The 23,541-nt window shown below is 43.8% G+C and overlaps 1 long non-coding RNA gene across 1 annotated transcript; it reads right to left on the bottom strand.

Annotated features, from left to right (window-relative positions):
• Window positions 1–2,947: 2,947 nt before the first annotated feature.
• On the bottom strand, window positions 2,948–14,773 carry LOC144283118 (uncharacterized). The gene is made up of 3 exons (XR_013351453.1): window positions 14,442–14,773; window positions 14,006–14,076; window positions 2,948–3,410 (listed from the first exon to the last, which is right to left on the bottom strand). It is a non-coding gene; the product is annotated as an uncharacterized LOC144283118 (long non-coding RNA).
• Window positions 14,774–23,541: the final 8,768 nt, after the last annotated feature.

Below are 23,541 nucleotides of genomic sequence, written 5' to 3'. Positions count from 1 at the left end.
AACGTGAAATATAAGACCTACCGTAGCATTTAGGGATGCAAGGAAAGGTGAATGTTCTGTGGTTCTAATGAAAGGGGAATGAAATGCTACTACCTACTATGTACAAGCAACATCTACAAGGCTCTTGTCTCTTCTTACCCTTAGAGAATGTCATTCTAATTAGAACTCTGAGTTGCAAGTATTTGAACTTGCTTTGCCAGTGGGATTACATTATTGGGGTCCAGGGATCACAGAATCCAAAGGCAGATGTGCAGATAGTCTCAGAAAGGAGCTGTGGCCCATTGCTGTGTGGTTAGAGAGCCGGGGCACCCTCTCACTGCCTCTCCTCCTGGTCTCTCTCTGATGGTTCTGCTGGTTCTTCTTTCTTGGCATACTACCTTGCTCTGCTATCGATCCACTCGATGGGCAGAAGACGACTTCCCATTCCACTCAAGTTTTTATGGTTGACCCAAATGCAGGAAACCCACTGACTCTCTCTCAACCTCCCTCTTGGCCCTCCTCTCTTTCTCTCTCCTTCTCTCTCACTCCTCTTGCCCCTTCCCCATTCTAAGTTTCTAGGATAAAAATATGATTGGTCTAGATTAGATCAAGTGTTCTCTTTGCAGCAGGCAGGATCATGCAGGAGAAATAGCTACCACTCCCCACACCAACCCCACTGCCACCAATTTAGAAGGACTGGGTTCATAATCCAAAAGGCACTTTCTAAAACGTGGTGTGGTAAGTTGGTGGGATTCTTCTCCTGGCAACACATAAACACACACACACACACACACACACACACACACACACACTCCATAGCTTCAAAGCAAAACAGTGACTCTTACTCCTTTTTTCACTTTCTGTTTCTAGCTCAGTGACCTAGATGTTAGTGAAAGGAATATATGTAGTAGACTGAATATGTATTTGTTATATGATTGACTAAGAATACAGAGAACAGACCCTGCTTCCAGGGCAAAACACACACATGAGTGCATGCACGCATGTGTGCACACACAGACTGAATGAGTTATGTCTCTGAGGATTCAATCAGAAGAAATTAGTTCTGGATACTTTAGCCAGAAATGGATTTCAGTGGAAACATATAAATAACTGACAGATTTAAGAAGAAATCCAAATATTCAGGCTCAGGATGGACAAAAACTGGGGCTATTCTCAGGTTCTGAGTCAGCAGGAATGGGTGGATGGTCTCCTCACAAGGCTGGCACACTGTCTTCTGCCCCTTAGCTCAAGACTCAGATCCCAGAGAGAAAACATCTAACTGGCCTAGCTCTGGCCAAATGGCCTCCTGCCTGCCCACCCCAGGACCTTGACCGATAGACCCACCAAAATGGTATCCATGAGGACAAGGGGAAGGGTCCCCAAGGCAATGCTGGGAAGAGGAATACAGTCCCAATAGAAAAAGCCAACAGAGGTCACTACAGGGGCCTTTCAGACTGTCAGGACAGTTATGTCTCTGGTGAGGTGCAAATGGAAAATGCTGGCCATTGTCCAGTCCATTCACCTTGCCTGCCAAAAAGTCTCTTAGCGGCCTTCTCCTGTCTTGGCAACTAGCTAGCACTCCACCCAGGAATGTCACCTGACTACGCTTCCTGCTATCCAACATTCTTAAATAGAGTAGATCTGGATAGGAGTTTGGACCAACACGGCTTTGGTTAAGTTTGACTCATCCCTAAAGATTTTGGAGCACTTTCTAAACCAAAAAAAAAAAAAAAAAAGAAAGAAAAAAGAAAAGCAATGAGAGGAAGAAGGGGGTCTTTTCCCTGGGGCAACAAGAAGCCTTAGTTAAGTTAAACTGTTCTTCAGGGTGTTGGATTTTGTCAAATACCTTTTCTGCATCTATTGATATGATCATATGATTTTCCTCCTTTGGCCTTTTGGTATGATGGGTTGATTGTTAATTGCTTTTTGAATATTTAATTAGCCTGGCATTCCTAGAATAAATCCCACCTGGATATGGTACCCAAAAATGAACAGTTATTCAACTGAAGGATCAGGAGTAAATCATCAAAACAATTATAAAACCCCCTTAAATAGGTCAATTAAGATAGTATTTTTTAGTTACCCTATATAGTATCATTATATATTTTTTTAAAGATTTATTTATCTATTTGAGAGAGAGAGAGTTTGTGTATGAGTAGGGAGAGGGACAGAGGGAGAAGTAGAATCTCCAGCAGACTCCTCACTGAGCGTAGAGCCCCAAGCAGGGCTGGATCCCACAACCCTGAGATCATGACCTGAGCCCAAACCAAGAGCCAGACACATAACCAATTGAACCACCCAGGCACCCCAATAGCATCACATATTTTTTATTTCCTAGTTTTTCACTGCAAAAGTAATGGAATTCATTTCAATAATCACTGTAGAGAGAAAGAATACAATAATCATTCAATCTTAACCACCTAAGTTGGCATTTTTGTTACCAGTTATTTTCCACTCCGCTCTCAAACTTCAAACCCATTAATAAGTCTTGCTCTATTTTTAGCCTCAGAACAGCATTTAGAACAGACTGGGGAGATGTTCTTGTTCTCCTAAGCGAGGCGTGGCATCCATTCCTGACTGCTCTCTGCCAGCCCAGCGGTTTCTCCAGAGACAAGCTAGCTCTGTCAGGTGAGGGACACCTGTACCCTGGGGACCATTAGCACATTCCCCAGAGATTAGTCAATTCTCACTAACTAGATGAAGATCACTAATGGCCACAAGGAAAGACTAAAGTCACTTATTTCAATGATTTTTATTTCTTTGTGGGTGTGTGTATTCTTTATTTCACCTCATTTTTCAGAAATTTTATATTGATTATTTTTAGTTCTTGTAACTGAATTTGATGTAATCATGTGAAATATTTAATCTACCATGTGGGATCCTTTTTGTAATGACTTGAATACCCATTTAGCTAAAATTTAACGTGAATTTTTATTTTTTTTAATTAAAAATTTTTTTAAAGATTTTATTTATTTATTCATGAGAGACACAGAGAGCGGCAGAGGCACAGGCAGAGCGAGAAGCAGGCTCCATGCAGGAAGCCCAATGTGGGACTCGATCCCGGGATGCTAGGATCACGCCCTGAACCAAAGGCGGACGCTCAACCACTGAGCCACCCAGGCATGCTTAATATGAATTTTTAAATTGTTTACCATTCTGTGGAAATACAAAGCAATTGGAAATAAGTCAGTTGTTCTCCCACCCAACTCTTTGATTATAAAAACCTCTAGATGTTTTTTGTTTTGTTTTGCTTTGTTCTATAACATTTTCTGAAACTAGTCTCATACTAGTCTCATAATTATTTTCATTGGGATAACTTTCTGGCAGTTTTGTGTGTTTTAGTCCAGAGAAATTGAAGAGTAGAATCCAAACAAAATCTTGTTTACTTTTGCCACACTTTAGGAACCAGAGTAAATTCAGTCCAGAGGACCCTAGGGGAAAAGGAGGGAAAAGGAAAAGAAAAGAAAAAAGAAAAAGAAAAGAAGGCTATTCATTGTGCACAATTGAAATTAGCAAAGAAGGCTTTATTTACACTGGACATTATCATCCTAATTAAAAGTGTAAAGCAATACATCCATAATGATAGATAATTGTCCTTGAGAGCACTATTAATGAGATTTGATAATCAAATGCTTGTGTGGGGGCATTTAGAAATTAGCAGAGTCTAATTATTTGAGCTGCCCAATTTTTACAGAAGGAAAATTAGTTTTGGGCAAAGTACATTTTTCTGGGCGTCCCCCTCACTTGGATTCAAATGGGTACTGTTTTTTTCTGGAGCGCTTGTCTCTTCATTAGATTGGCTTCCGGGAGAAAGGCCAGCAGTGTTCTCCTGCTCTGGGATAAGGCTGTCTGGTCGGTCAGTCTGTCCAGGTGGGCAGCGAGCCAGCCAGCCTATCTCTGTTTGCTGTTTCACCTGCCATTCCCCTGTTCCCACCTGTTGGCTCCTAGTGTGGGACGCTGTTGTTGGGCTCTGGTTTTCTACCTCAGTGAGCATTCAACAGTCTGTTTTGATGCCTTGCTTTTAGAACCAGGTTTAACAAAGCAAGGGGTGGAATTGCCTTCCTGGGAAGTCAAGAAAAACAGTGCCACTCAAGCTCCACTGGGAGGTTGTTGCTACTATTACTGCTTTAAATCAAGGCAGGCCTTCTCCCTTTTCATGCTATCTCAGACCATATGCAATTGCTGCTCCTTGACCCATTTTGATTCTAAAACTGTCAATTTTATGTGATCAGCTTAATAGTTGAATTTGGAACACAATGGAGTGAATTTCAGCAAAGGAGGAGAGAACAGACATTTACTGAGGTCACAGCGTGCCAGACATGGTAACTCACTCATACCTCAAATTACCCCCAGAATACAAGCTACATAAGGGCAAGGAGCAAGCTTGCCTTGTTGACAATCCCATCCCCATTTCCAGCACAATATATGGCTCAAGAGATATTCACAGGCAGTGGCATAAAATAGACTAGAATATCAATACAGCTTGCAGAGTGCATGTGATTGTAAGCCTGTATATATATACAAATTGATCAATAAGGTACCTGGCATATGAAGCAGCTCAATAAACATTAGGGTAGAGAGATTGAGACTAGGAGAGATGAAATAATGTGCCCGAAGGTAAATTGCTCAAAAACAGTGAAGGCAAATTGGAACATATTTGGTTAAATCCCAAGCCCACATCGTTTCTGTTGTGCTCATACAGTTGTATTTCACACAAGGTCCAATCTTGGTAGCTCTTTCTATTCTGTTCCCCACAATCCTCCAACTTCCATCCCCAGTTCTTAATCATGTTACCAATGAGGTCTCTGGAGCCAGAGGAAAGGGCAAAGACAAGAGGACCTGCCTCAGTTGCAACCGCATTGCCTCCCCTGCCTACAGCTTCCCTACTGGTCCCTGAGAACCTGCTGATGGCTGAGAACTGACACACCAGACTGTGCCGTCTTGGCAGACATACAATTCTGCGCCCCTGCCCTGCCTCCTATTTCCAGAGGAAGTCATAATAGTAATAAAGAGGAGAAGGAGGAGGAGAAGGAGGAGGAGGAGGAGGAAGAGGAGGAGGAGGAGGAGGAGGAGGAGAAACAATAACAAGGTCACTTCCATGTGCCAGCTGCCACTCTAAGCTCTTTGCTTGCATTATTTCGTTTACTGCTCACAAAATTCCACAATCATCCTCATTTTACAAACTGAAGTCACTTACACAAAGCCAAGCCATTGATTTTAACTCGGCTCTATCTTACTTCAGAGCCCAAGCTTTTAACCCTTCCTTATAACCTAAGCTGGAACAGAAATGTCCCCATATTATCAAGAAGGACCATGAAAAGAGCTAGAGAAAAGCAAGATTGGAATATCAGAAGACAGGCTATCATTTATCCTTTCTTCCAGTAACAAAAGTTTGTCAAGGTTTCAGTTGCTCTGAAATTCGCACACTTGTGCTAAGGCCGTCTAGGGGCCCAATCAGGGGCTACTGCTCCGTCATTAGGAAGGAGGAACATGTGGGGGGAAGATGCTGTCCTTGATAAAACCACCCTTCAGGATAGGAGGCAAGAGAATTGAAGGAAGATAATGATGGGCCAAAAAGGAAAAACTAGCATTCTACCTCTATAGAGAAGCAGAATGAGGGTCCCAGAACCCAGCACACTTAAGCTTGAAACCTGGCTCCACCATGGGTTTACTGAGTGACCTTGGAAAAGTTATCTCCCCTTTCTGAATCTTATTTTCTTTATCTGTATAAAAGAGAACTAATAATGCTGACCTCACTGGGTGGTTACAGCATTTAAAATGAGGGCGTTTGTAAGGGACCTGGAATACTTCAAAATTTAATAAATAGTGATTCTCCTCCCTCCTTCTAGGGAATTAGAGAAAGCAAATTCACTTTGTTTAAATGCATATAAAAAGGTTTCAGACGGCTCCTTAACAATGTAGATTTTTGTCAGTGAATATGCAAGCCAGAAATAAAGAGGGTTAAGAAACCTTGGCCAACAGTATCCCTATCTCTTCTTATGATCAGCCTCCTCATGAAGGCTTTCCTCCTCAGACAAAAAGCAGAGGCTCTTGTTTGAGACACTCAGCCTCTGGTGGGGATGAACCCCCTCCTTCTCTGACTCCAGCCCATGCTGGGCACCAAAGCATCTTGGAGTGGAAAGCCTTCCCTCCTGGTGCTCCCTTTGTCATTAGCATGTGGGCCAAAACTTAAAAGATGAGGCGGTAGAAGAGGGGGTGGGGAATGAGAGTGTGGCAGCTGGGTCCTACTGCGTGTGCTATGAAATGTGCAAAAGAGAGGACAATTCATAAAAATTCAGAGGTTTTGGAATTCAAAGCAAGACCACTAGCTGTCACCCCTGTGACCATTTTAATAACATCGTCTGTCTTCAGTGTCTGATCACAGGTAAATTGATCGTAGGTACAAATCACCGGCACATTTAATGCTCTTAGCACCCACTTTGCATTTCATTGGCAGATATAAGGAACGGTTTCAGCTACTTTTCCATTTGTAATTGTTTTCTTTGGATCCTGATGCTTTAGTCACTGCTCATCACTGCTCATCAAAGAGCTTTTATTAACTCATGTCTTCAGGTTAATTCTGCCTTAGAAAGGGAGTTGGATTTCAACATGCACCTTGAATCTTTTAGGGATCAGGGTAAGCCCATGCCTCTCCTTCCTGTATGATGCTGTGCGAAGCTGGGAAAGCCCTGCACTGCATGGCCCAGTGGTGCATGCTCCGTTTTCCCTCTCGTGTAACCCAAGGCAAACATCTCAAATGGATCATTTAACCCCACTCCCCACTTTCCTTCACCTGTGTTTGATCTCAGGCTTAAAAAAAAAAAAAAAGAAAAGAAGACTCCTTCAAATTGATTTATTCAAATGGACAAAATGCAGTTTATATAAGGAGCCCTGAAACACCATAGGGATGGTCTTTATCATTGTGCAGGATAAAAAAGGAGAAGCAAAGTGACTCAAATGAGTGTTTATGTTGTTCAGGAGGGCGTGGGAGGCGGCTGGAGAGATGGCATTCTATCTCCTTCCCACTTCTTTCCTCCTGTCCTGTACATTAGCACTTGCCCTCTGGGCAAGTGGGCTAATTTTTTTCTGTTGAGAGAGACTGCTTGTCCTTCATTTGGCCCACACTTTTATTTTTGTTGCTGTTGTTTTGTTTTGTTTTAATAACTGAATCTCTTTAGACTTTAACCGCAGAGATTAGTCTGCGACCCTCAGGCCTTTGCATGCCAAGAGAGGGAAAGGCAAAGGCTGAGATATATGCAGATATCAGGTAAGTATGGTGATGCCTTTCTGGATTAGACAAACACAGGCCAGTTTTCTTCCAAAAGCTTGTATTTGCTCCAGCACTTACCTTCTTTTAACTTGTCATGTTTATATAGAAATGGTTACGTGCTATATGAGTGGTGCTTAATTCACAGAAAGAATTCGGGATCCCAACAGCCATACTGACTTTGCTTTTCTAAAATGCCCCAATCCTGTTCTACCGTCACCATGTGAGTTCTTAACTAAATAGAGTGTTGGCATGGCCAAGCAGCAAGAATATATCAAATACTGGCAAAGGGAGTGGGTTTCCACCTTCACTACGCATGGCATTCCCCTGGGTGATTAAAAAATATATATACGGTTATCCTAGCTCTGCACCAGAAATTCAGATTCAATGGGCCTAGGCGTAAGTATTTTTTTAAAGGTTCTTCAGGTGATTTTAATGAGCAGCCAGGCTCTAGAACCCTTGGGCAAGGCTCTCTCCTTTCCCAGAAAGATCCAGAATTGTTTTAGAAGTACCTATCTAGACGTGTGGTGTCATGGTCTCTAACTACTGAAACTAAAGCTATATGATTGTTCCTTATGTAATTAACTCTCCTATCATGAACACTCGTGAACACTCTAGAGTTTAGTCTTTTCAACTGTAAGACAGAGGCTTTGTTTATATAATTCCAAACACTGCTTGGTGGAGCCAAATCTTAAGCTAATTCCTTTAAAAGGTTGGATATGTGGCATGGTTTCAAAAATAAAAGACTTAATGGAGCCCAGCCTCTTGTGACTTTGGGCAGATTTCTTAACCACTCTGTCTCAGTTTTCTTATCTATAAAATGGAGTAAAAAATAGTACCTATATCAGAATTTTTTAGATTAAGTGAGTTAATCCACATACAGTACTTTGAACATGATTTGGCTAATAGCAAGTGTTCAGGAAATATCTATTGTTATTATGACTATAAGACTCTGTCCTTTGACCCAGGTTCATTTGACTGCAACTAAAATCCTCTCCCTGCCTCTCCCTGCCTAACTCTCTCATTAGCTGAATGAAATTCTTATCAAGGAGAAGAGTGAGCTCAGCTATATTGTAAAGGTATGTCTCTCGTTGTGAGAAAATATTACTTTAAAGAGGCAAAATCTAGATGTTTGAGAGTGGTCATGCCCCTACACGGGATGATAGGGGCTACCATAAAGTGCTTGCTCAATAGGGAGACCAGCTTAGGGATTCCCAGCAGAGCAGCATCTGAAATTTTGATTTTGTTCTTGGAAGTAACACTAGGCCATCGTTCCTCAGAAAAGAATCAAGAATTCTCTCAGAAATCACAGAGTTGGGTTATTGCAGCTTTTGCCATACACACTGGGGCAGTGTTTCTGAAATACTATGAGAGATTCAGGGAATGTTCTGGGGAATCTGCTGCCCCAAAATAGACCATATGCTTTAGTACAGTGCATACCCTGGTTCCTCCACTGTTCAACTTTTTCCTGTGCAGGATTATAATCCCAAAAGAATCAGTATAACCCTGAAAGAGAACAGCTGTTTATTGAAGCATGATTTAAATTCTCTTTTCCCACATCTATTATAGCCTTGGGTTGTTCTTAAGCAATCAGAGAAAATAGGACCAATGCTTGGAAGAGTGATCCCTTCTTCAAATGAGTCAAATTAAGACATTTGTTGACTTCCGCAGAAGACAAAGTAAGAAGCAAGGATTTGACTTACTCAAGGATCTCTCGGCTTATGTCATGGCAAAGTTCTCTTCATTGGTTTTTCTATTGCCTTTCAAATATGAGTTGACATACAAGCATTTGATATAGTGTGAGAAGTTAGATAAGGGGGGTAGAATGTCATAAGCCCTAGATGGGGATCAGGACACTTAGTTTCCAGTCTTGCCTCTGCCTTAGCCAAATTTAAAATTTCAGCCTCAGGCATGTGGGTGGCTCAGTTGATTGGGCATCTGCCTTCAGCTCAGGTCATGATTCCAGGATCCTGGGATCAGGCCCTACATCAGGCTCCCTGCTCAGTGGGGAATCTGCTTCTCTCTCTCCCCTACCCCTCCCCCTGCTCCTGCACCCTGCACTGTCTCTCTGATAAATAAATAAAATCTTTTAAAAAACCAAAAAACTTCAGCTTCTTGGGCAATTGTAAAGCATGAGTAGAGGTCTGAGGTCTCTATCCATAGTAAAATGTCATTTAAATCCAAATCCATTTATAGGTGAGTTTTAGTCAGTGTAGCTAAATGTTTGTCTCTTTTATTGTTCTTTTCAAAGAACCAGCTTTTGGTTTAATTGATTTTTTTCCCTATGGTCTTTCTAGTCTCTATTTTATTCAATTTCTACCTAATTTAATTTATTTTAATTTAATTTCCACCTAGTTGAAGGTCTTGCCATTGTAGACACCCACCATGCTGCCCACCATCTCTAGCAGGATGGATCATGTCCCATAAATTTCTCTTAACCACCTCCTGCTTCCCCAAGTGGGGAGCCTCCTCCTTCTTGGCATTGTGCAGGTACTTCAGCAGTGAGTGCTGCTTCCTCAAAAAATCCAGGCTGAGACTGTCCCTGCTGGGCATTGTATAGCTGCATCAACTGCCTGTAGGCCATGTCCAGCAGTTGGTCAATGTCCATCCTGCTGGTGAACTCATGGTGCATCGTTTTTGCTCCTTCTGCTCTCTTATTAGCTCTTCCTTTATTTCCACTTTAATCTTTATTATTTCCTTCCTTCTGCTCATTTTTAGGTTTAGTTTGTTCTTTTTCCAGTATCTCAGGGTGGAAGATCAGGTTATTGGTTTAAGATCTTTCTCCTTTCTTAATATAACAGTCACAGCTATGAATTTCCCTTTAAGCAGGGATTTAGCTGAATTCTATACATTTTGATATATTGTATGTTCATTTCATTCACTTCAAAGTGTTTTTTTTTTTAACTTTTACTTATTTAAGTAATCTCTACATCCAAGGTTGGGGCTCAAACTCATGACCCCAAGATCAAGAGTTGCAGGCTTCTCTGACTGAGCCAGGAGCCCCACCTCAAAGTATTTTCTGATTTCCCTTTTAATTTCTTTTTTGATCCATTAGTTATATAGGAGTGTATTGTTTAATTTCCACATATTTATGAGTTTCCTCAATTTTTTTCCTACACTGATTTCTAATTTCATTACATAGTGATCAGAGAACATACTCTATTATTTCTATCCTTTTTGATTTATTGAGTTTCATTATGTGGCTGCTGTAAGAAAATACCATAGACAGTAGCTTAAAGAACAGAAACTTATTTTCTCACAGTTCTGGAAACTGGGAAGCCCAAGATCAAGGTGCCAGCCCATTTAGCTTTGGTGGGAGCCAAAGGCAGCCCACTGCCTTCTCACGTGTTCTCACATGGTAGAGACAGAGAGAGGGAGAGAGAGAAGAGAGACAGAAAGCTCTCTAGTGCTTCCTCCTATATGGACACACTTACCAGTGTGCCTGGGTGGCTCAGTTGGTTAAATGTCTGCCTTCTTCTCAAGTCATTGGGATTGAACCCCGTTTGGCTCCCTGCTCAGGGAGAAGGCTGTTTCTCCCTCGCCCTCTACCCTTCTCCCACATTGTGCTGTCTCTCTCTCTCTCAAATAAATAAATAAATAAATAAAATCTTAAAAAAAGGACATTTATCCTACTATCAATTAGTTGAAGTCTACACTCGACTTTGAAAGACTATTTCAGCATAAAGTAGTTCAGTTTCTAAGGAGTGTTTATGTCTATCAAGCTGTGTAGTCACAGCATCCTTGCAAAGCAGGTAAATAATGATATTGGTATTCTACTTTTTAAAAATGGACAAGTAGGGCCCTGGAACAATTAGGAAGCTAGGACCACGGTGAAGGAGTGCCTGAGCAGCGACAGCAGTCACATCTTCTGAGTGCACCCAGTGTTACCTTCCTTGCAGACTACACCGCCTTCCTATGGACCAGTTAGGAGGTAGGAGACGTTCCGGCTGTGTGCGTACCTGTGTACGACAGAGCAGAGCAGACAGAGACAGAGAGAAAGTGCACAGGCAACTGCAATGTTAAATTTCTGTTTATCCTGAAGCTATCATCAGGTTTAATCATTCTTGGAATTCTGGTACATGAACAGGGTGCAGTTTTGAACTCATTATTTACACAACATTCTCCCCTCCCTCTTGCCTGAGGGAGAAAGGGGCTTTCTCTAGAGCCAGCGGAGACCTCAGACCTTCCCACCTCGTCTTTCCTAGCAGACAGCCAACAAGCATGCCTGCTGCCTCCTCCTCAGGACTGTGTTGTGAGTGTGAACTGGGGTGATTTTTTTTATTAATTTTATTTATTTATTCATGAGAGACACACAGAGAGAGAGAGAGAGAGAGAGGCAGAGACAGGTGGAGGGAGAAGCAGGATCCATGCAGGGAGCCCGACGTGGGACTCCATCCTGGGTCTCCAGGATCACGCCCTGGGTGAAGGTGGCGCTTAACCACTGAGCCACCCTTCCGCCTGGGGTGTCAGATTGACCATTAATAAGGAAGAGAAGCTGCACACAGCTTCTCTCTTCTGTGCTTCCTGCCTTCCCTCATTCTCACCTGACTGTCGACATAGTAGGCTCTTAATCAATATTTATTGATTTGGTTTTGTTGGGAGGCTAGGCCAAGTTGTACCCTAGTTAATGAGCTGATGATGACTTCAGGGAGAGGTGGGACTGACACATACCCCAACAGACTCCCAAAGTCTCTCTCTGAGAAGAGTGGTAACTGAAGATTAAGAAGGGAGATAAGAAGTAGCAGAGCTGCACAGCGAGAGGGCGGTACCTGGACCCCAGTCCTGCTGCTGAGGCTCCGCACATCTTCAGTCAGCCACAGCCTCCGTTTCCCTGAGTGTACATGTTGGCCTCTAGAGTTTACTTCCACTTTAACATTTTCTCTGTGAAATAGCTCATTCCTTTGTTCACTTGCTTTCATACTCATACTCTGATTCAACAAACATTTATAGAGTACCTACTGAGTGCCAGGCACGAAGTAGATCAGAGGGGGAGAGACAGGGATGGGGATGCAGAGGTAAAAAATGAACCACTGCAGCCCTTGAACCCATCTCGCTGGCTGCAGGGAGAGAATGGGAGATATCCACATGGAAAACAAATAGTGCGGCAGGATTAGATGGATAGCTCTTGGGGTAATTCCCCCACACCTGCCTGTCCAGATGACCCTGGCCTCAGAAACCTAGAGAACTAAGGCAAAGCTAAGGGGAAGCTGGGAGGTGGGTGGGCTCAGAGGGATTCTCCTGAATGTTTAATTATCTTTGAGAAGTGATTGATCATCTTTCACTTGGCCACTGATGATAATTAGAGAATAATGGATATGATGGCTGCGTGTCTAAGTATTTTGGGTGGAGTGCAGAACCCACACAGAGGTATTGGTGCTATAGGCTGTGTCCACCAAATAGGCTACCAGTGTTCTCTGACATTGGTTCCACTGAAGAGGTTGTTTCTCAGAGAGCAACAGAACTCAAGTTGGCCCAGAAAGAGGCCCATGGGTCTTCTAGGACTATACTCCTGGAATACTCTCAGTGGACCTGACCTGCAGCTGAATACACGGCATCACCTCAACTCAGCTCAGCTCAGCTCCACACCTGTGATTGCAGAATCCACAAGCCAAACTGGCCCACATATATGTCCAACAGAGCTTGCAAACAAAGCCAAAACTAAAAACGAAAATTAAAAAGAAATCCCAAGTTTCACAGGCCCTGGTGCAGCCCAAATAATCTTGCTGCCATGCACAGGGGCACTCGTCCATAGTGTCCGCTTTGGGGCTAGTGGATGGCCAGACTCCAATAATACATTCTCTTTACCTGTCTTCACATGGGGCCAAAGAAAGAGAAATCCCACCTAGGTCTGCTCATACAACCAAAAAGAGCAACAATGTGGGGGTAATTAAAATTCCACAATGGCAGTGAAACAACTGTGTGACAACACAACTGAATTGATTGCTTATTGTGTGCCAGACACTGTGTTAAGCACTTTACATGTATTGGCTTACTTGGTTCTTCATCCGATGAGGTAGGTACTATTGTTGTCCCCATTTCTAGTGACAGGAAAAGCAAGGCTTGGAGAATTTCAGCAAACAGCACAATAATTAAAATCCAGACAGGGTAGCTCCTAATGACTCAGTCTTAACCATTACTCGGTTATTATGCTTCTAATGTGTCTCTTTTACCATCAGTGAAAATTAAGCACCAGAACACACACCCTGAAACATCTTTCTTCTCCTGTGGCTTCTCCTGAGGTTTGATCTGAGTTTTTTTGTGTGTGTGTGTTTCTAAAGTACCTGGGTGGCTCAGCTGGGTAAGCACCTGGTTTCAGCTCCAGAGATGATCCTGGGGTCCTAAGATTCAGCCCCACGTCGAGTCCCCTTCTCAGCTCCCTTTCCTCTGGCCCCCACACTTAGGCTGTCTCTCAATAAATACAATCTTTGAAAAAAGCATTTTTGGGGGGCGCATGTTTTTAATATTGTAAGCTACCTCGAATCCTTGATGGAAATAGATACATCTTAAGGCACAATTAAATAAAAAGGCAGAAGAACGCACACAGAGTTTGTGGAAATCGGCTCCAACCTCTGTCTGGTTGTAACTGCTTTGGGGTGAGGGCTGGGGGCGTTGTTTTCGTGGCTGCCAGACAGAAGGTTGTTTGAACTTGGCTGGCTATGAGAGCCAACAGAGTAAATTTGAAGAGAAAGATAAACATACAACAACTGTTCAAAGCTTCAGGTGTTATGATTGCTAATTGAGAAAGGCTCTAAATAATACCTGCTGGTGTGTAGGAATTTCACTCCCGGGGATTCATGGCTCAGGCTGGGATTCTGTTCCTTCAGATTCCCCTGTAAAGAAATTTCAAGTGGTGTCCTGGGCAGTCAGGGGCGGGTGTGCCTCGGTATAACCCAGAGGCACTAAATAGCACCTTTATTTCTGAACTTTTCCAGTTGTACCCTTGATGCACAGTCTTTCTCTCTCTCTCTCTCTCTCTCTCTCACACACACTTAGACTTACCACACACAATTCACACATGTGCTCTCAGACACATGCAGGAACATGTGCTTTCTTATGCACGCTGGCTCTCCAACCTATCCATGTGCAGAACACACGCCAGCTCACAGAACACTCAGATATTCACATGCACCTTCTCTCATGCGCACATTCCTACACCCCCCCCCCCCCCCACACACACACACTCTCTCTCTCTCACCTGCACAACATACTTCTGCCAAGCTGCTGCAGCTGTGCTAACCTGCCCACGTTCCTTTCTGGGCCCAGCCCAGTCAGCATTTTCCCAGGCCCAGGCTCACTTGAGCCACCCCGCCGTCTGCCCTCAGAGCCCGGCCACACTGTCCCTGACTCCAAGTCGCCGGGTGTGAGCGACTGGCGCCTGCTGACGTAGGCGGAGGTGTGCTCAGCGGGTGGCAGGTGGGGTAGAAGCTGGGAGCCCCTCAGCTGCCCTCCTCACAGGGACCTCCCCTTCCCCGGCATCACGGCTCCATCTGGCTTCTTCCTCTTCCAGAGACAGCGGCCTGTAGGGGCCGGGGCAAGCTCCGTCAACTCCTGAATCTCAATTTCCTCAGCTGTGAATGGAGCTAGTATGTTGCTGAGCTGCGCAGAGTATAAATCCCACGCTTGGTGTGGACGTGCGAGTCCGGGGGGGCCATTAGCAGCGACTCCTCTGCCTGCTAAGTGGTAAAATGTCTCTCGACTCGCTCCTGACTCACGCGGCCAACTTCCCTGCCAGAGGACTCAGCTTTATGTCAACATTAACTTCGACATTTTTTTAAAGACCAAAAGAGGCGCCAATACACTGCACAGATTAACATCACAGGAAAGTATCTTCGTGCTGTTTCTAATAAATGAATGCACAAGGAGAAAACACTTTTAAAAAATCTTCATTTTTATATGTGATGACTTTAAGAGTAGGTTTGTATTTCGAGTGATGCAGCCTCCAAGCTCAGGCGTGATTTCAAAGGCGGAGAAACGATGCCCTCTCTCCTCCCCGTGTGCTTGCCTCTCCCTGGAAGTGCTTAATGGTGCTAATTAAGTACTAATTTTGATACGAAAAATGTGAAATACCACAGTTCCTCAGGAGAGAGAGAGAGAGAGGGAGAGAGAAGCTACAGATACTGAATATAGAATCTCTCTTGGCGAAATTTTCCCAAACATGGTGCGTTCAACACCTTCCCCTGGTGAGGATGGCTGTGAGTACCCCTCCTCCCGGCCCTGCTGCGGCCCAAGCACTATTTAGCATCTAACATATTCGGTCTTTCTTTTGCCTCGGGGCACTGACCACAACTGCACTGATGTCAATATTGTTACAATCGATTCAACGCTGGGCTCTCTCACTAGAGGACGAGCTCCAGGAGGAGACGGGCTGGCCTGCGGTGCTCTTAGTGCTCGTGTGGTGTCTGGCACATGGCAAAGCTTAGTAAATCCTCACCGAATGAATGGACGAGCTATAGTCCTTGCAGCAAAGTAGCAGGTTAGGCATAATTATCTCCATTTCGCAGATAAGGAAACGAATGCTTAGAAAACTTAAGTGGCTTTCCAAGGAGATACTAGTTTGTGTGCTGGGAATCCAACCAAATTCTGTTGATTCCAAACACATTTGCTCTCTTGGCTACTAAAGTGACTGTTTAAATGAGAGCCCCTCTGAATTGCCTTGGTTTGTGTAAGGATGAAGATTATTTGATAATAAAACATCTTTCTGGGTTTAGCTCCTTTATCTGGTCCTTCATCTCCCTGATGGGTTATAATCTTACCTTTAGCTTCTCAACTCACTTACTCTTTCCTATTTTACTCTGTGCTGCCTTTGTTGTCAGTTTCTTTCTTTCTTTCTTTCTTTCTTTCTTTCTTTCTTTCTTTCTTTCTTTCTTTCTTTCTTTCCTTTTTAAAGATTTTATTTATTCATGAGAGACACAAAGAGAGAGGCAGAGACATATGCAGAAGGAGAAGAAGCTGTGGGACTTGATCCCAGGACCTTGGGATCATGACCTGAGCCAAAAGCAGACGCTCAACTACTGAGCCACCCAGGTGCCCCCAAGACCCATCCCAAGACAACTCTCATTTAATCCTCCAGGGGTTCTTCTTACCTCTAGTCCCTTCCTCTGCCCCAGGAACCCTAGCCAGGAAGCAGCTCAGGATAAATTTCACCATATCTCCCCCACATGATTAACAGCCACCCTTACTCCCTGGCTGGAGCCAACAAGAACCTCCTTGTTTCCAAATCCAATAAATACTCCAGTGTTCTCACCCTTCCTGGACTCGCATCTGCATTTGCTACTGGTGCCTGCTGCTATGGGAAACCACTTGTGTTCCCCACTCTTACCTTGGCAAATGGTGGTGGGGTTCCAGGGTTCTCATTTTGTCCTATGTAATCTCCCTGGAGTCCCTCATCTACTCCCCTGTGGTTTTGATATCATCTTTATCCAGAGATTCTCAATTTAAGCAGGCATGAGGATCATCTGAAGGAGACTGCTCATCATCCTGAGTGCCGATTTGTCAGGTCAGGGGAGGGGCTGCATTCACATGATGCAGTGCAGGTTGTCCCCAGACCACAGGATGAAACTTTGTGCCACAGGCTAGTATTTCCCAGCAGCATGCCCTTCCAAGCTCTAGAGTGTGTAGTTGGCTCAATATGTCCTTGGCTTTGGCAGTCACGGCAATGTGCTGTCCAGATCTCCCTTCAGGGAAGTACTTTCTGCCCCAGCTGCAGAGAATGCTGTCTGCATCCAACCTTCCACCCCTTCCAGGATTGCCTTGGTTAGAGAGACTCCCTTTGTCCAAGGTCACGCCACTTCTTGGGCAGTCGCATCCAATCACTCATCAGTGTGGGATATAAAGCCTCCACCATCTTGGCCCAACTTGGAACGGCTCTGAAAGGCCATCCTAGGTCTAAAGTTCCCTGAGAGGGGAAGTGATGGGCTGGTGTTCTAGCACTGTGTAACAAACCATTCCAAATATAATGGCTTTAGACAATGGCAACGCATATTTAGCTCATGAATCTTCAGTCTGGGCTGGGCTCCAGGTTGGAGAAGGAGCAGAGATCATTCATCTCTGCTCCACTCAGTGTCGCTGGGGTGGCTTAGAGATTGGGGCTGGATATATATATTTTTAAATATTTTATTTATTTATTTGAGAGAGATAGCAGGGGGAGGGGCAGAGGGAGAGGGACTCCCAAGCAGGCTCACTACTGAGCATGGAACCCACTTGATCTCATAACCCTGAGACCATGACCTGAGCTGAAACCAAGAGTTGGCCTCTCAACCCACTGAGCCACCCAGGTGCCCCAGGATGGGGTGCATTTAAAAACTCCTTCACTCACTCATGTGTTAGGCACCTGGATTGGGCACACTCAAACGGCACAGGGCTAGACCGCTGGCCTCCTTGCACATCTCTCTCTAGCTCTGTGTGATCTCTCTACATGCTTTTCCCAATGTGGAAGCTTCAGGGAAGCCAAACTTCTTACTTGTTGACTCCAGGCTCCTAAAATGCATATGGCAAGAGAGGAAGCTAGGCAGAAGCCATACTGCCATTTATGACCTAGCCTCAGAAGTCATGCAGCATCACTCTGGTCAAGCTGTTTAAAAATCTCCCCAAGTTCAAGAACATGGAGTGTAGACCCTACCTCTTAATGGAGGAGCATCCAGCTCACTGTAAGAAGAACATGTGGGATGGGCCATAAATAGGTGTGGCCATCTTTGGAAAATATACTCTGCCTCAGCCAAGGCTGTCATTAGGCCTGCCTGCAGCTCGGTCTCTGCCTCTGCCCACTCCTATTTCTTCACCCTCCTTCCTGTGTTGCACTCAAGAGCATACCCTAAGAAACACCCTGTTCATCAAACTGTGACTCAGAGCCTATTTCCCAGGAACTCAGCCTGCAAGACTAGCCCCCCTCAAAACCAACAAGTTCAAGTAAAATCCCCAACTTTCTCGGCCTCTTTCCACCCCATCTTCTCTTTTCTGTGCCTTAACTCAGTGAATGGCCCACCTCTGTCTAGTGTCAACCCTCTCCCTTGGGCAGTCTCCATGGCCTGTGTTTCTGGGATATCCTTCACACGTGTCCCTTTCTCTTCTTTCCCAGGCCTTGTCCAAGCCACTCCAACTCTTACTACTATCTGCACAATAGTCTTTTAACTTGTCCTCTGTGCCTACTCTTGCCTCCCCACTGCTCAACTGTACTTGCTGCCAGAATTATCAGTCTCATATTTTATTATTTTATTCCCCAGTACCCATGTGATAATGCCCAGACTTCTTAACTTGGTCTTAACTTCTTGGTCCACAGCTGCCTTTGTAGCCAGACCTTGCCCTCCTTTGGAGTACCAGTTTCTCAACCGTGCGTCAGGTCCACTCACTCTTTCTTTCAGCTCATTTGTTATGTTATGAGCACAGTAAAATCTCTGTACCCTGTCAGGGATCTTCCTCTTGGTGGATAGCACTGTCCTTCTGCTACACCCCAGACCATCCTATGTGCTTATCTTTCACGTTTTGATCCAAATTTCAATTCCTCCCGCCAGCCCTCCATGACCCTTAGACTGGGTGAGGGGCCCTGACTTGAGCTCCTGAGGTGCCCTTCCCACCATTGCACAGCCATATACTTCGTGGAAATCACATTGCGACCACCCTCCCTGGAGGCTAGAAGTTCCACCAGAGCAGTGACCATGTCATCTTGTTCACCAATGGAGCCAAGACACTTAGCCCAGTGTGTGTCACACAGTGGACACTCAGGCTGCTCTGTACAACAGAGCAGGTTGTGCACTGGTCGACTCCAAGGAGCTTCATTTGCATAAACTACCCTGTGCATACATCCCCTAGAATTATGCAGTACCCACCCTATGCATACACAGTGACCCAGCCAACAGTTTTAATTGTATAATCAAATGAATACATGAATTATGCTATCTTTGGTGTTCTCTGTTAACCATGAGATTAATGTTTGGCAAAAGGAAATTATCTGATTTCAGCAGTCTCTTTTCCAATGCCAAAGAATGCAACATTGGCAACTAGAAAAGAAAACGCAAAAGCCTAAAGCAAGAGTTCTCAATCCTGGATACACATTAGAATTATATGGAGGAGCTCTAGAAAAATACAGATGCCTGGGCCTTGCCACTGGCCTATCACAGAAATTCTAGGGGTGGGGCCCAGAAGTGGCTTTTTTTTTTTTTTTACTTCTCCCCAAGTGTCTCTCCCATGCAGCTAAGGTTGAAAGCCTCTGACCTAAAGAGCATCCAAGCAAATCCAGGGAGCTTAAGAAACCCACCTAGCAATCATTAACCTTACAAACACCTCACTCAGGAGCCACAGGGCTGAGCACCCAAGATTAAAACCTTTTGAGGCTAAATGTACTTCTCTGGGATTGGGACCTCAGAGGCAGTGCTCAGTTCCTCATATCTGTCAGTTCATAGTATGGTCTTCATTGGTCCATGCAAGGCCCTCTCTCATTTGATTTATTTATTCCATTTTACTCCATCCTCCCTGCAAGTTTCTTACCCTCACCGTGGGCAGCCATCCTAGCACACCTGATGCAGATACAAGTATATACGTGTGTTCATATGGATTCTTATAAAAATGTGTTTTGCTGCTTTTTGTGCCTGTACTTTTTTTTTTTAATGTAAATGCATTGTACTCTAGGCTCATTCAGATAGTTAATGTTTCACTCCATCCCATGTTTCACTCCATCCAATCTGTTCCTGTCTGCTGCAGAGGCTTCCAGTCTGGGCTTCCACCATGCTTTCCCCATCCACACCCCCAGTGGCATTCACCCACATTGCTTCCAGTTCCCAAACACCACAGCACTGCAAGAGCCATCCTTGTGTATGTTCCCTTGTGTACTCACCTTAGAATTTATCAGGGTTAAGTGCTCTCTCTGGTTTATTAGCCATATATTTTAGGTCTCACATTACTTATGTGTTTTTGCATAATGGATACTCTTCTACTAATATACCAAGGAGAAAAATCCAAGTGATTTGTGTAATATATTAACTATAATAATGGGGCCCAAACATGTGTGAGTGGCTATAAGAAAACAATGTAACACATTCCTGATGCCACAAGAAGTGCTGGGAATCTTAGCATTTTGTGCTATTTAACCCTAATACTCTATCAGGCCGCATCTTAGTAAAGGGGGTGGTCTCCACCAGAGACCACTGGATCACCTCAAATGAAACCTCGGTGAAAGGTAAATATTTCTTGGATTGTTCCAAAATGTCACTGCATAAGACTTCCAATTGCTATGGATGTTAATTGAGCCTCTTATAGGTTTAAAAGGGGCAAAGACTAAACCCAGAAATCAGGTTGTATGCATTAAACCTAACCTCTACTGACACAACTAGGCAGAGTCAGACATTCTAGTTTGGGAAAGAAAAATGTTGCCAAGATTCTGCTTGTTATAATGAACATCATAAGCTGAATGGAATGTTTAGAGAAGACCCTTCAACATTTAATTGGTGAATATCTTGACTGGTAGTAGTTCACTGAAAATCCTCTGCATGATTGCTGTGTTGTATAATACACTGATATCTCTGAGATTTCCAAACCAAATATCTGTGCTTCAAAGCAGTTGTTACTTTAGCAGAAATACTGGGTTAATGCTGAGACTTCTGGGAGCCTTTCTGCTTGACTGGAAACCCAGACAGTTACTGAGCATTTACTCTCTAGCTAGGGAGAGAGTGGTGGTCAACATCACAGGCCACTTACTAGTTCTGTCACTTGAGGCAAAGTGATTCGCCTCTCTGTGTCTCAGTTTCCTCACCTGAACAACAGGGATGGTGTTAGAACATGCCTTTGGTGGTGGTGGCAGGATTAAAGAGAATAACACATGTAAGGTACTTTGCAGATAGGAAGCCTCACAGTGTCCTAAGTCCTGGAGATACTCAGCAAGTTTCCTTGTGATGATTTATTTGGGCATCCTGGTCAGAGCTAGGACATTTCAAGTCTAAGTAAATTCTTTAGATCCGTTTATTTAATAAACGTCCTTCTGTGGCTAATCCCATAGCACATGCTCTTCTGCTCTCTGACTCCCTGTGCCCCCAGGCAACTAAACCACTTTCTTCATTCATCCATTGCTGTAGACAGCCTGTACTTTCATATGCATTTGTTTTATCTACCCAATTAGATTAAAATTGGAGGGAAGTGAGAGAGAGGCAAACCAAGAAACAGACTCTTAACTATAGAGAACACACTGATGGTTCCCAGAGGGGAGGTGGGTGAGGGGGATGGGGGAAATAGGGAGTGGGGATTAAGGAGGGCACCTGTGATGAGCCCTGGGTGTTGTATGAAAGGGCTAAATCACTATATTGTGCCCCCGAAACTAACACAACATTGTATGTCAACTAATTGGAATTTAAATTAAAAGAAAAAGTCAAAAAACAGAATAGAACTGGAAGGAAGTGATGATATCTTCTCAGAAAGCCTTGGTGAGTTCAAGGACACATTATAGACTGATAGAATGCTTATGTATAAACTTACAAAGTCCTTCTGGAATTGGCCCACATTAGAATTGTACTTTCTTAATATATTCTATAAATGTATTAATGAAACCTGAACAGGGTAGCTTTTCCTTCCCTCTTCGCTAGAGAAGTTAGGCTAGTGTTCCTCTGCAGGTAGCTTCAGCCATTTACTCCAGGGTATGGCTCCTTTTCCTCCCAAGCTCCCATCAGGGACAGCATTGATTTGCTTTGGACACAATCTTCAGCCCTATTACTTTTTCCAGAGAAGGACTTCCTGTTGATGTAATTGAGCAGCACAAATCCTGTTTTGTGTGTGTAAGTATGTGTGCATACATGTGTTTGTTTGAACATACAAACACTTCCCTTTTACACTGGTGTTTCAGCTTCTCAGTGTTCACATCTCATCGTAGGCCATTATCATTTGTTATTACCTTTTACAGGTAGGAAATTGGATGCATTTCAATTGCTTCAGTCAGCCACTAATTGATTCATGTACGCTTTTCTGACATTCAAGTTTAAACGTATTTCTTCCATAAACAGAAGCAATACTTTCCATTTGGGGATATGGCCTGCACATTCTTCTATGACGCTCACTCTTAAGGCACAAGCTGATTTCTGCAGACCATCACTGCACCTTCTGTAAAGAATGTTTCTCCTTCTCATGAAACATGTCTTGTTTTGTTTTGTCTTGTTTTTAGAGAGAGAGAGAGAGAGAGGGAGAGAGCAGGGAAGGGGCAGAGGGAGAGAAAGAGAGACAAAGACAGAGACAGAGAGAGAATCTTAAGCAGGCCCAGTGCAGAGCTGAACGTGGGCCTCCATCTCATGACCCTAAGATCATGGCCTGAGCTAAAATAAAATATCAGACGCTGAATCATCTGAGCCATCCAGGTGCCCCAAAATGTTTCCCCTTCTGATGTGATTTTTTTCTTTAGCTGACTTTATGGATGCTACTGATGACTTGGTGGATTTTAGTTGTATATTTCTACATTTAAGAAATTTTTATAAGCACCAATGTCACTTCTCCCTATTTAACTTCGATATTAATTTTTAATTTATTTAATTATTTTTTTTTACCTTACCTTGTCTTGGAAAGGACTTAACAATGAATGGCTGGTTTAAGAAAAACGTTCCTTTCTCACATCATTTGTTTAGCAAATCTTGCTATGTTCTCTAAGTTTTGAATTAATAATCTTACTCATCCTCTCAGGATCCCATATATACCAGCTGCTGGAGAGAAACCAAGGGTCAGGCAGGCGAGGGCTCTGGAACACAGCAAAGGCAAGATGGGAAGGAGCCAAAGCAACTGGATGTGACTCTTCCCTTCACACTTAGAGTCTTAATTTTCTGCTCCTGTTCATATTTATTTCTAACTAACAGCTGTGCCTAAATAATGTTGACTTTTTTTCTCTGTAAGGGCAGATGGCCAGATCAGTTGTTGTCCTCATGGCCTTCTTGGTACTAATTCAAGACATTTCATCCTGAAGCCCTCTTAGGAATACCTGGGTGAGATATTAGAAAGCGTTTGGTTCACACTATTTGCCATGTCCTTTCCATGCTGGTTAAAATAGTTCAAATTCAAACTCCCTCCACTATGTCTCTAACCACTACCAGTCCCAGGACAGTCTGTTCCTTCTGCATCTAATTTTGTTTCTCTCCTCTGAACTTGGGAGCTCTGGGGGTGGGGGTGGGGGGTGGGGGGTGGTCTCTGGAAGTGTAGGGAACTGGTATTCTTGTATCCTCCACATATCGCCTAGAGCTCTCCCATGTGTCATCCTCCCTAGCCTCCACCTCCTAGTCTCAGAGTGGACTCTTCTTTCTGGCCACTCTGGCCACTCCCTGTATCTCGGTTTTTGGAGC

The sequence above is a fragment of the Canis aureus genome, chromosome 14 (genome assembly GCF_053574225.1).
Source record: "Canis aureus isolate CA01 chromosome 14, VMU_Caureus_v.1.0, whole genome shotgun sequence".
Taxonomy (NCBI): domain Eukaryota; kingdom Metazoa; phylum Chordata; class Mammalia; order Carnivora; family Canidae; genus Canis; species Canis aureus.
Note: the sequence above shows the minus strand (reverse complement) of the source record. Positions and strands in the feature narration are given on the sequence as shown.